The 13,990-nt window shown below is 46.0% G+C and overlaps 1 pseudogene; it reads right to left on the bottom strand.

Moving 5' to 3' along the window:
- Nucleotides 1-549: 549 nt before the first annotated feature.
- Nucleotides 550-11,839, bottom strand: LOC123419895 (annotated as a pseudogene).
- Between the last annotated feature and the right edge of the window lie 2,151 nt (nt 11,840-13,990).

The raw sequence follows: 13,990 nt of genomic DNA, 5'->3' as shown, positions 1-13,990 counted from the left end.
AATAAAAGTCGGTCCTTGTATTATTATTATCATAATTAATTAATTTTCTATGATTAACAGTTTCATTTGCAATTTTGTGCACTGTTTGTGCTTGGAACAAACATAATGATCTGTTTTACACAACACACACAATATCAAAAAAGGGAAAATCTAAGGAGAAGCACCGCATAACAGCTCTCCCATGCGGCAGTTCATGCACTTGCAAGAATCTTCTACCTCATGATTAAATCATCGTATTAAATGTTTTTTAAATTTTAAAAATGATTTATCTCACAGATTAATAATTTGATTGAAGATTCGTCTTCATCGTTAGGTTCGTCTCGATGAGACCTTCAAAATGAGATTCCATGCAAATCTAGCTGAGTAGCTAGTTTCATAGGCACAAATTATTCACTTCAATACAGGTAATTCACAGCAAATATTGATCACTCCTATGAGGGGGCAGCAGAGAATACAAGGTTATATCAGTTGTTGGTTCACAAAACCTTTCTAAGAAAAACTATAGCAAATATAAAGAAAGATCTTGCTCTTTGCACTTGGGTCCTTCTGTCAATGCTCAGGTTTCACTTTGGCATCTCCATTAGGAAGAGTACTTTGGGACTGAGCCAACCTCTTTAACTCCTGGATAAAAATGAGTCAATGAGAAGCTAAAGCAGCAAAATACAAATGAATGAATAAGAATTATTTTACGCTCTTTAACAGTCCAATCTGAAAGCTAAAAATTAGCAGGACGAAACCGTAGTTGTGTAAATCTACAAAGAATGTATCACCAACACAAAAGTAAATTCTGACTTCACCTAGATTAAGTCCTGACACCAAAATCGGCTTAAGTAGCAGGTTCCAACAGAACATAGATATATACAAGTCTTGCTCTCACAACTTCCGGAAGGGGGCGAAAGATGCATTGAGCGATGTGATAACTAAAACATGGAGCTGCATATGATTGCTAAAGTAGTAAAATATGATCACTACACTGTTACTGGTCGACTGGAAGATGAGCGTTAAACAAAATTTTCAGTGAAGATAAACATGTGAAGGAACAGCCGATCCTAAGAATGCACGCGTATTTTCACTTACAACAGCAGAAGTAGCACGTATCTGCCTGTACGCTTCAACGTCGTCTGGAAAAGCTTCTTTCAGCTCCTCAAGAAGATGCTTCCTTAGGCTCTGAGACAAACATATTGACAATATTATTTCACAATTGTAATCGTGAACTAGCTCCTCTTGAAGATCGTATAAAACACAGACAAAAAGTATCATAATCGTAGAGGAAACAATTATACGAGCTTCTTGCGTCTATTTTGATCAAGAGTTCAGGACATATATGAGTGTACAAAAGTCATACGAACTCAACGCCTAAAGTTGGAAGCAAAACATCACAGAAGAAAAATGGCAGGGTAAACTTGGCGAAATGAATGCACAGCTTGAATCATAATCAGAAGTAGTACAAACGTAGCTATGAGGATACGAGGCAGTGAAATGAAAAGTAGCCCCTCCTAATCACGGCCAAGATAGTCTTGTCACAAACTGAACTCACGGTTATCCGTGCACCAATATATCATATAGAACACTACAAAATGGTAGGCCTTAGAGTTTGAGGTATACATCAGTTTCATAAATTCTATACACGTATGGGATATAAAATTGCATCTACCTTCTTATAAAGCTCGATAATACAGTGACAGGAATCTGCATCAACAACACAATGAACATTGGTCCTACAATTCCACATTCAGTTAGGGCAGATTACTGGCAGTAAATGGGGGTAACATGGAACACCAGAAAGCTTCGAATATGGAAAGTCTCCTTAAGAACTGATTGACAGTAGTTTGTACACCATTACCTGTTGGGCAACGTCGCATGGGAAACAAAAAATTTCCTACGCGCACGAAGACCTATCATGGTGATGTCCATCTACGAGAGGGGATTTCCGATCTACGTACCCTTGTAGATCGCACAACAGAAGCGTTAGTGAACGCGGTTGATGTAGTGGAACATCCTCACGTCCCTCGATCCGCCCCGCGAACCGTCCCACGAACCGTCCCGCGATCCGTCCCACGATCTAGTGCCGAATGGACGGCACCTCCGCGTTCAGCACACGTACACCTCGACGATGATCTCGGCCTTCTTGATCCAGCAAGAGAGACGGAGAGGTAGATGAGTTCTCTGGCAGCGTGACGGCGCTCCGGAGGTTGGTGGTGATCTAATCTCAGCAGGGCTCCGCCCGAGCTCCGCAGAAACGCGATCTAGAGGTAAAACCGTGGAGGTATGTGGTCGGTCTGCCGTGGCAAAAGTTGTCTCAGATCAGCCCTAATAGCTCCATATATATAGGAGGAGGGGAGGGGAGGCTTGCCTTGAGGCTCAAGGAGCCCCAAGGGCTACGCCACCAAGGGAGGAGGAGTCCTCCTCCAATCCTAGTCCAACTAGGATTGGAAGGTGGAGTCCTTCTCTCCTTTCCCACCTCCTTTTTTTTCTTTTCTCTTTGATTTTCTATCTATGGCGCATAGGGCCTTCTTGGGCTGTCCCACCAGCCCACCAAGGGCTGGTGCGCCACCCCCAAGGCCTATGGGCTTCCCCAGGGTGGGCTACCCCCCCCAGTGAACACCCGGAACCCATTCGTCATTCCCGGTACATTCCCGGTAACTCCGAAAACCTTCCGGTAATCAAATGAGGTCATCCTATATATCAATCTTCATTTCCGAACTATTCCGGAAACCCTCGTGACGTCCGTGATCTCATCCGGGAGTCCGAACAACATTTGGTAACCAACCATATAACTCAAATACGCATAAAACAACGTTGAACCTTAAGTGTGCAGACCCTGCGGGTTCGAGAACTATGTAGACATGACCCGAGTGACTCCTCGGTCAATATCCAATAGCGGGACCTGAATGCCCATATTGGATCCCACATATTCTACGAAGATCTTATCGTTTGAACCTCAGTGCCAGGGATTCATATAATCCCGTATGTCATTCCCTTTGTCCTTCGGTATGTTACTTGCCCGAGATTCGATCGTCAGTATCCGCATACCTATTTCAATCTCGTTTACCAGCAAGTCTCTTTACTCGTTCCGTAATACAAGATCCCGCAACTTACACTAAGTTACATTGCTTGCAAGGCTTGTGTGTGATGTTGTATTACCGAGTGGGCCCCAAGATACCTCTCCGTCACACGGAGTGACAAATCCCAGTCTCGATCCATACTAACTCAACGAACACCTTCGGAGATACCTGTAGAGCATCTTTATAGTCACCCAGTTACGTTGCAACGTTTGATACACACAAAGCATTCCTCCGGTGTCAGTGAGTTATATGATCTCATGGTCATAGGAACAAATACTTGGCACGCAGAAAACAGTAGCAACAAAATGACACGATCAACATGCTACGTCTATTAGTTTGGGTCTAGTCCATCACGTGAATCTCCTAATGACGTGATCCAGTTATCAAGCAACAACACCTTGTACATAGTCAGAATACCCTGACTATCTTTGATCAACTGGCTAGTCAACTAGAGGCTTGCTAGGGACAGTGTTTTGTCTATGTATCCACACATGTATATAAGTCTTCATTCAATATAATTATAGCATGGATAATAAACGATTATCTTGATACAGGAATTATAATAATAACTATATTTATTATTGCCTCTAGGGCATAATTCCAACAGTCTCCCACTTGCACTAGAGTCAATAATCTAGCCCTCACATCAGCATGCGAATTACATTGTAATAAATCTAACACCCATACAGTTCTAGTGTTGATCATGCTTTGCCCGTGGAAGAGGTTTAGTCAGCGGGTCTGCTACATTCAGATCCGTGTGCACTTTGCATATATTTACGTCCTCCCCCTCGACGTAGTCGCGGATGAGGTTGAAGCGTCGTTTGATGCGTCTGGTCTTCTTGTGAAACCGTGGTTCCTTTGCTAAGGCAATGGCACACGTGTTGTCACAAAACAAGGTTATTGGATTCAGTGCGCTTGGCACCACTCCAAGATCCGTCATGAACTGCTTCATCCAGACACCCTCCTTAGCCGCCTCCGAGGCAGCCATGTACTCCGCTTCACATGTAGAATCAGCTACGACGCTTTGCTTGGAACTGCACCAGCTTACCGCACCCCCATTAAGAATAAATACGTATCCGGTCTGCGACTTAGAGTCGTTCGGATCTGTGTCAAAGCTTGCATCGACGTAACCCTTTACGGCGAGCTCTTCGTCACCTGCATAGACGAGAAACATCTCCTTAGTCCTTTTCAGGTACTTCAGGATATTCTTGACCACCGTCCAGTGATCCACTCCTGGATTACTCTGGAACCTGCCTGCCATACTTATGGCCAGGCTAACGTCCGGTCTAGTGCACAACATTGCATACATGATAGATCCTATGGCTGAAGCATAGGGGACGGTGCTCATATGCTCTCTATCTTTATCAGTTGCTGGGCACTGAGTCTTACTCAATCTCGTACCTTGTAAAACTGGCAAGAACCCTTTCTTGGACTGTTCCATTTTGAACCTCTTCAAAACTTTATCAAGGTATGTGCTTTGTCAAAGTCCTATCAGACGTTTCGATCTATCCCTGTAGATCTTAATGCCTAGAATGTAAGCAGCTTCTCCTAGGTCCTTCATAGAGAAACTTTTATTCAAGTAATCCTTTATGCTCTCCAAAAACTCTACGTTGTTTCCAATCAGCAATATGTCATCCACATATAATATTAGAAACGCCACAGAGCTCCCACTCACTTTCTTGTAAATACAAGATTCTCCAACCACTTGTATAAACCCAAATGCTTTGATCACCTCATCAAAGCGTTTATTCCAACTCCGAGATGCTTGCACCAGTCCATAAATGGATCGCTGGAGCTTGCACACCTTGTCAGCATTTTTAGGATCGACAAAACCTTCGGGTTGCATCATATACAACTCTTCGTTAAGGAACGCCGTTTTGACATCCATCTGCCAGATTTCATAATCGAAAAATGCAGCTATTGCTAACATGATTCTGACGGACTTAAGCATCGTTACGGGTGAGAATGTCTCATCGTAGTCAACTCCTTGAACTTGTGAAAAACCCTTTGCCACAAGTCGAGCTTTATAAACGGTCACATTGCCGTCAGCGTCCGTCTTCTTCTTAAAGATCCATTTGTTCTGAATAGCCTTGCGGCCCTCAGGTAGTATCTCCAAAGTCCACACTTTGTTCTCATACATGGATCCTATCTCGGATTTCATGGCTTCTAGCCATTTGTTGGAATCTGGGCCCACCATTGCTTCTTCATAACTTGCAGGTTCATTGTTGTCTAACAACATGATTGATAAGACGGGATTACCGTACCACTCTGGAGCAGCACATGGTCTCGTCGACCTGCGTGGTTCGATAGGAACTTGAACCGGAGTTTCATGATCATCATCATTAACTTCCTCCTCAACCGGCGTCGCAACGACAGGGGTTTCGCCTTGCCCTGCGCCACCATCCAGAGGGATGAGAGGTTCGACATCCTCATCAAGTTCTATCTTCCTCCCACTCAGTTCTCTCGAGAGAAACTCCTTCTCGAGAAAAGCTCCGTTTTTAGCAGCAAACACTTTGCCCTCGGATTTGAGATAGAAAGTGTACCCAACTGTCTCTTTTGGGTAACCTATGAAGATGCACCTTTCCGCTTTGGGTTCCAGCTTTTCAGGCTGAAGCTTTTTGACATAAGCATCACATCCCCAAACTTTAAGAAACGACAACTTTGGCCTTTTGCCATACCACAGTTCGTATGGTGTCGTCTCAACGGATTTTGATGGTGCCCTATTTAAAGTGAATGCAGTTGTTTCTAATGCATAACCCCAAAACGATAACGGCAAATCGGTAAGAGACATCATAGATCGCACCATCTCTAATAAAGTACGATTACGACGTTCGGACACACCATTACGCTGTGGTGTTCCAGGCGGTGTCAACTGTGAAACAATTCCACATTGTCTTAAGTGAGCACCAAACTCGAAACTCAGATATTCACCCTCACGATTAGACCGTAGGAACTTGACCTTCTTGTTATGATGATTTTCAACTTCACTCTGAAATTGCTTGAACTTTTCAAATGTTTCAGACTTGTGCTTCATTAAGTATACATAACCATATCTACTCAAATCGTCAGTGAAGGTGAGAAAATAACGATATCCACCGCGTGCCTCCACGCTCATCGGACCGCACACATCGGTATGTATGATTTCCAACAAGTCACTGGCACGCTCCATTGTTCCGGAGAACGGAGTTTTAGTCATCTTGCCCATGAGGCATGGTTCGCACGTGTCAAGTGAATCAAAGTCAAGTGACTCCAAGAGTCCATCGGTATGGAGTTTCTTCATGCGCTTTACACCAATATGACCTAAGCGGCAGTGCCACAAAAACATGGCGCTATCATTGTTAACTCTAACTCTTTTGGTCTCAGTGTTATGTATATGTGTATCATCACTATCAAGATTCAATATGAACAATCCTCTCACATTGGGTGCATGACCATAAAAGATGTTACTCATAGAAATAGAACAACCATTATTCTCTGACTTAAAAGAGTAACCGTCTCGCAATAAACAAGATCCAGATATAATGTTCATGCTCAACGCAGGCACTAAATAACAATTATTCAAGTTCATAACTAATCCTGATGGTAACTGAAGTGAAACTGTGCCGACGGCGATTGCATCAACCTTGGAACCATTTCCTACGCGCATCGTCACTTCATCTTTTGCCAGCCTTCGCCTATTCCGTAGTTCCTGTTTCGAGTTGCAAATATGAGCAACAGAACCGGTATCGAATACCCAGGCACTACTACGAGAGCCGGTTAAGTACACATCAATAACATGTATATCAAATATACCTGATTTTTCTTTGGCCGCCTTCTTATCAGCCAGATACTTGGGGCAGTTGCGCTTCCAGTGACCCATACCCTTGCAATAGTAGCACCCTGTTTTAGGCTTAGGTCCAGCTTTGGGTTTCTTCGTCGGACTGGCAACAGGCTTGCCGCTCTTCTTTGAATTACCCTTCTTCCTTTTGCCGTTTCTCTTGAAACTAGTGGTCTTATTCACCATCAACACTTGATGCTCTTTACGGAGTTCAGACTCTGCGACTTTCAGCATCGCAAACAACTCGCCGGGTGACTTGTTCATCCCTTGCATGTTGTAGTTCAACACAAAGCCCTTATAGCTTGGCGGCAGTGATTGAAGAATTCTATCAGTGATAGCCTCTTGCGGGAGTTCAATCCCCAGCTCAACTAGACGGTTTGAGTACCCAGACATTTTGAGCACATGTTCACTGACAGACGAATTCTCCTCCATCTTGCAAGCATAGAATTTATCGGAGGTCTCATACCTCTTGATCCGGGCGTTCTTCTTAAAGATAAACTTCAACTCCTGGAACATCTCATATGCTCCATGATGCTCAAAGCGACGTTGAAGTCCCGACTCTAAGCCATACAAGACTGCACATTGAACTACTGAGTAGTCCTCCTTACGTGTTAACCAAGCGTTCTTAACATCTTGGTCAGCCGTAGCGGGTGGTTCATCTCCTAGCGCAGCATTAAGGACATAATCCTTCTTCCCAGCTTGTAGGATCAACTTAAGATTACGAGCCCAGTCTACAAAGTTACTTTCATCATCTTTCAACTTAGCTTTCTCTAGGAACTTATTAAAATTCAGGGTGACTGTTGCGTGAGCCATGATCTACAACACAAACATATTCAAAGTGGACTTAGACTATGTTCCAGATAATTAGAGTTTAACTTAATCAAATTACTTGCTAAACTCCCACTCAAAAAGTACATCTCTCTAGTCATTTGAGTGGTTCATGACCCACTTACACCAGCTCAAGTCCGATCATCACGTGAGTTGAGTATAGTTCCAGTGGTAAGCATCCCTATGCTAATCATATCAACTATATGATTCATGATCGACCTTTCGGTCTCATGTGTTCCGAGGCCATGTGTGCACATGCTAGGCTCGTCAAGCTTAACCCGAGTGTTCCGCGTGTGCAACTGTTTTGCACCCGTTGTATGTGAACGTTGAGTCTATCACACCCGATCATCACGTGGTGTCTCGAAACGACGAACTGTAGCAACGGTGCACAATCGGAGAGAACACAATTTCGTCTTGAAATTTTAGTGAGAGATCACCTCATAATGCTACCATCGTTCTAAGCAAAATAAGGTGCATAAAAGGATTAACATCACATGCAATTCATAAGTGACATGATATGGCCATGATCACGTGCTCCTTGATCTCCATCACCAAAGCACGGACACGATCTTCTTGTCACCGGCGCCACACCATGATCTCCATCAACGTGTCGCCATCGGGGTTGTCGTGCTACTCATGCTATTACTACTAAAGCTACATCCTAGCAAAATAGTAAACGCATCTGCAAGCACAAACGTTAGTTTAAAGACAACCCTATGGCTCCTGCCGGTTGCCGTACCATCGACGTGCAAGTCGATATTATCTATTACAACATGATCATCTCATACATCCAATATATCACATCACATCGTTGGCCATATCACATCACAAGCATACCCTGCAAAAACAAGTTAGACATCCTCTAATTTGTTGTTGCATGTTTTACGTGGTGACCATGGGTATCTAGTAGGATCGCATCTTACTTACGCAAACACCACAACGGAGATATATGAATTGCTATTTAACCTTATCCAAGGACCTCCTCGGTCAAATCCGATTCAACTAAAGTTGCAGAAACCGACACTTGCCAGTCATCTTTGAGCAACGGAGTTACACGTAGCAATGAAACCAGTCTCTCGTAAGTGTACGAGTAATGTTGGTCCAAGCCGCTTCAATCCAACAATACCGCGGAATCAAGAAAATACTAAGGAGGGCAGCAAGACGCACATCACCGCCTACAAAAACTTTTGTGTTCTACTCGAGATTACATCTACGCATGAACCTAGCTCATGATGACACTGTTGGGGAACGTCGCATGGGAAACAAAAATTTTCCTACGCGCACGAAGACCTATCATGGTGATGTCCATCTAGGAGAGGGGATTTCCGATCTACGTACCCTTGTAGATCGCACAGCAGAAGCGTTAGTGAACGCGGTTGATGTAGTGGAACGTCCTCACGTCCCTCGATCCGCCCCGCAAACCGTCCCATGAACCGTCCCGCGATCCGTCCCACGATCTAGTGCCGAACGGACGGCACCTCCGCGTTCAGCACACGTACAGCTCGACGATGATCTCGGCCTTCTTGATCCAGCAAGAGAGACGGAGAGGTAGATGAGTTCTCCGGCAGCGTGACGGCGCACCGGAGGTTGGTGGTGATCTAATCTCAGCAGGGCTCCGCCCGAGCTCCGCAGAAACGCGATCTAGAGGTAAAACCGTGGAGGTATGTGGTCGGGCTGCCGTGGCAAAAGTTGTCTCAAATCAGCCCTAATAGGTCCATATATATAGGAGGAGGGGAGGGGAGGCTTGCCTTGAGGCTCAAGGAGCCCCAAGGGCTGCGCCACCAAGGGAGGAGGAGTCCTCCTCCAATCCTAGTCCAACTAGGATTGGAAGGTGGAGTCCTTCTCTCCTTTCCCACCTCCTTTTTTTTTCTTTTCTCTTTGATTTTCTATCTATGGCGCATAGGGCCTTCTTGGGCTGTCCCACCAGCCCACCAAGGGCTGGTGCGCCAGCCCCAAGGCCTATGGGCTTCCCTGGGGTGGGCTGCCACCCCCCAAGTGAACACCCAGAACCCATTCGTCATTCCCGGTAACTCCGAAAACCTTCCGGTAATCAAATGAGGTCATCCTATATATCAATCTTCGTTTCTGGACTATTCCGGAAACCCTCGTGACGTCCGTGATCTCATCCGAGACTCCGAACAACATTCGGTAACCAACCATATAACTCAAATACGCATAAAACAACGTTGAACCTTAAGTGTGCAGACCCTGCGGGTTCGAGAACTATGTAGACATGACCCGAGTGACTCCTCGGTCAATATCCAATAGGAGGACCTGGATGCCCATATTGGATCCCACATATTCTACGAAGATCTTATCGTTTGAACCTCAGTGCCAGGGATTCATATAATCCCGTATGTCATTCCCTTTGTCCTTCGGTATGTTACTTGCCCGAGATTCGATCGTCAGTATCCGCATACCTATTTCAATCTCGTTTACCGGCAAGTCTCTTTACTCGTTCCGTAATACAAGATCCCGCAACTTACACTAAGTTACATTGCTTGCAAGGCTTGTGTGTGATGTTGTATTACCGAGTGGGCCCCAAGATACCTCTCCGTCACACGGAGTGACAAATCCCAGTCTCGATCCATACTAACTCAACGAACACCTTCGGAGATACCTGTAGAGCATCTTTATAGTCACCCAATTACGTTGCGACGTTTGATACACACAAAGCATTCCTCCGGTGTCAGTGAGTTATATGATCTCATGGTCATAGGAACAAATACTTGACACGCAGAAAACAGTAGCAACAAAATGACACGATCAACATGCTACGTCTATTAGTTTGGGTCTAGTCCATCACGTGATTCTCCTAATGACGTGATCCAGTTATCAAGCAACAACACCTTGTACATAGTCATAAGACCTTGACTATCTTTGATCAACTGGCTAGTCAACTAGAGGCTTGCTAGGGACAGTGTTTTGGCTATGTATCCACACATGTATATAAGTCTTCATTCAATACAATTATAGCATGGATAATAAACGATAATCTTGATACAGGAATTATAATAATAACTATATTTATTATTGCCTCTAGGGCATAATTCCAACATTACCAATTTAAGGTGGATAGGAAGGGGGTGATTTTATTCTTCCTGAGAATAAGTCGTCATAGTGCAACTGAATTGCATAATGGAATTTAATTCATGAAAACAGAGATGGATTCCCGTGATTGTAGTTTGGATGCAAGTATATCGAGTGACAGGGCTATGCTAGTTCCTTTTCAGATGGCCAACACAATGTATCCCCTTCAAACTACACAATGTCGACTTATATGAAAAGCAGACTTCCGTGGCAGTAGTACCAGTTATGTTTTCATAAAAAAGTTCCACTCGAAATAGATCAACAAGCTTTGTCAGTGTCGCTAATCTTCATCCACTGTGTCCTAAAATACTACAAACTGTATCGAGCATATCTATGGGTACGATTGGTTCACAGAAGAACTTGTCCACACTTAACAATGATGCAAGCCATACTTACCTTGAAAGCATCTATCTTGCCCTTGGTGATCTGGTTCTTGGTGATGCAGCTATTGAGCACGTCCCTGGTGAACTCATCGGGGTTCTTCCCATCATCAATCAAACTAACAACGCAAGCAACAATCAGGAACACACACAGTTCAGGCGGGAGGGTCAACAACAATGAGCGATAGAGCAAGAGAAGAGACTAAAGGATCTCACTTGACGACCTCCATGGGCACCTGGATGTTGCACCGTCGGCAAGCTTCTGCATCGTGTCGAGCTCCGCCACGAGCGTGTTCCTGCACCATACAACACACCAAACCCTAAGGGATCCGCGCACGCAGAAAAGCTGCGGGATTAAAAGGGGGTCGTTGGGGAGGTCTGCCGCGGGTGGTGCGGGGAAGCGAGGGAGCTTACAGGCGCTGGAGGAGGGGGAGCTGGGACGCGGAGCTGAAGGAGGAGACGTTGAGGTTGAGCTGGTGGAGCAGGCCCAGGGTCTTTTGGATCGAGCCCGTGACCTGCGCCAGGTTCTGCTTCGACGGGTCCCCTCCCGCTCCCTCTTGTACGCCGTTACCAGAAGCGGCGGCGGCCGCGGCGGCGACGGCCGCGGCGGCGACGGCAACGACAGCGGCGGAAGAAGAGTTCGGGGCAGTGCTGTCCATGGCGAAGTCAGCAGGCGATAGGTGCCCGCCAGCGGGTTGCAGACGGCGAGCGCCTTGGGCGGGTGGGCTGCGCTGGCTGCGGGCGACAACGTTGAGGAGGAGGAGGAAGGGAGGGGCGCAGGGGGGGGGGGGTGGGCCGGTCTCGATCCAGTGGTAGAGGAGGGAGCCGGAGGAGGCGATGGGGGAGAAGGCCTGGTGGGGGAGGAAGGAGGTGAAGGGGAGGCGGAGCGAGCAGCGGCGATCGGGGTCGAAGGAGTGGAGGCATCCCCCGCCCTCCGGGCGCGGGTGTCGGAGTAGCAGCAGGCGGAGCGCCGGCAGCAGCGCGAGGAACGGCGCCGTGAGGGCCTCCCGGAAGAGGCGCGACATGGGGCGGCACGCCACGGCGTCCCGCAGCTGCAGCCGCAGGAGGAGGAAGTTGCGGGGTTCATCTTTTTGAGACTTCGGCGGCGAGCGTCTTCGGGAGCAAGTGCCGTCCGCGCGCTTCCTCACTCCGCCATGGCCGCTCCGCGCCCAGCCGTCGCGCCGTGTGTCGCGAGCTGCGTCCCGCGCAGCCGCCGATTGGATCTGGCGAGCGCGCCATCTGCTGCCGCCATGCCTCCTCGCCTCGGAAAACATATAGGGTCTTAATCATAAAAGTGAAACGTTTTCCTCTCTAAAGAAAGGACTGCATGTTTATTAACAGAAAAAGGAAGGGTATTTTTGCAAAAATGCCATGACGGACGACCAGAAACCCTATTTTCTTTATTATTAGGGAGAGATGGATTCCTTTTCTGACATACATGTCCCACCGGTCAACCTCTTAAAGAAAAAACCACCCCGGACCACTGCGGCTGGGGGAAAACCGGCTCTATGCCGCTCGCACTCTGTTCTTCTTCGGTTGGGGGCAACCCGCTTGCACTCTGTTCCCAGCCCGACTCCCTCTCCGGCTCTTCTTCGCTGCCGGCAGCCGAGCTCCGCCCCGCCATGGAGTATGAGGATGAAAGCACCGACGACAACAACCAGGATTACTCTCAGATGCTCTGCGAAAACAGTGAGGATGACGAGAAGTACGAGGTGAGTGCTCCCAACTAGGGTTAGGGTTCTATCCGGGTGCATTTGGGGATTTTTTGTTTTGGGGTTAGGGTTGTAGTCTGGTTTAGGGATTTGTGGATTAGGGTTTTAGTCTGGTAGGCGTTAGGGTTCTAGTCTGGTCAGGATTAGGGTAGGCTACTGCATTTGGGGATTTAGTGTTGGGGCTAAGGTTTTACTTAGGTTTGGGGATTTGGTGATTAGTGTTGTAATTTGGTAGGGGTTAGGGTTCTAGTCTGGTTTAGGGTTTAGGGTTTTAGGCTGCTTAGGATTTTAGTTAGGTTTGGTGATTTGGTGAATTATGTTGTAGTTTGGTAGCCTGGTTAGGATTTGGTGATTTGATTATTGTTGTAATTTGGTAGGGGTTAGGGTTTTAGTATGGTTTCTTAGTCATGATTTTTTCTTGCTTTAGATTCCTGATAGCATTGAAGATGAGGATTACAGAGGGCTTGAGTTGGATCTTATGGTTTTCTGCCAGAAGCATGGCAAAGCAACAGAAAGATTTGTAGCTTTTGAAGGAACCAACACTGGCAGGAGGTTCTTGGCATGTGCTGAGCAGGTAACTATTCCACAGTTCTATTTATCACCTTGATGAAAGTTAAATATGCTATGCTTACTATGCTTTGTGTATTGTTTAATTTACAGGGAGCTGATAACTGTGGATTTGTTGAATGGGTTGATCCATATTGGCCTATACCAATGCAGAATGCCCTGTTGAAGCTTTGGCAAATGTATGAAGATGACAAAGCTTACAGGAGGAGTGACAATCTGAATAGTGCACTGACAATTCAGACTTTGACATGTGAGAAGAAGAGTCTTGAAGATAAATTTCAGGAACTAGCTAAACATGTGGACACCCTTTTTCAGGCCCAAGAAACTAGGACAAAAGAGCATTTGTATGTGGTCAGTGAGTACAAAAAAGAATTTGAAGAACAGAAGGCAGAGATAGCAAGGAAAGAGGGAGAGAACCAGAAGTTGAATGAGAGGTATGTCATTCTTCAGAACCTTTCAAGAGCTCAAGGGAAAATGATCAAAAATCTGAAGTGCAACCATTTGAAAGAAAAGGAGAGGCTTATTGAAGAG

The sequence above is a fragment of the Hordeum vulgare genome, chromosome 1H, assembly GCF_904849725.1.
Source record: "Hordeum vulgare subsp. vulgare chromosome 1H, MorexV3_pseudomolecules_assembly, whole genome shotgun sequence".
NCBI lineage: Eukaryota > Viridiplantae > Streptophyta > Magnoliopsida > Poales > Poaceae > Hordeum > Hordeum vulgare.
The sequence above is the reverse complement of the archived record's forward strand: the minus strand, read 5'-3'. Positions and strand labels throughout refer to the sequence as shown.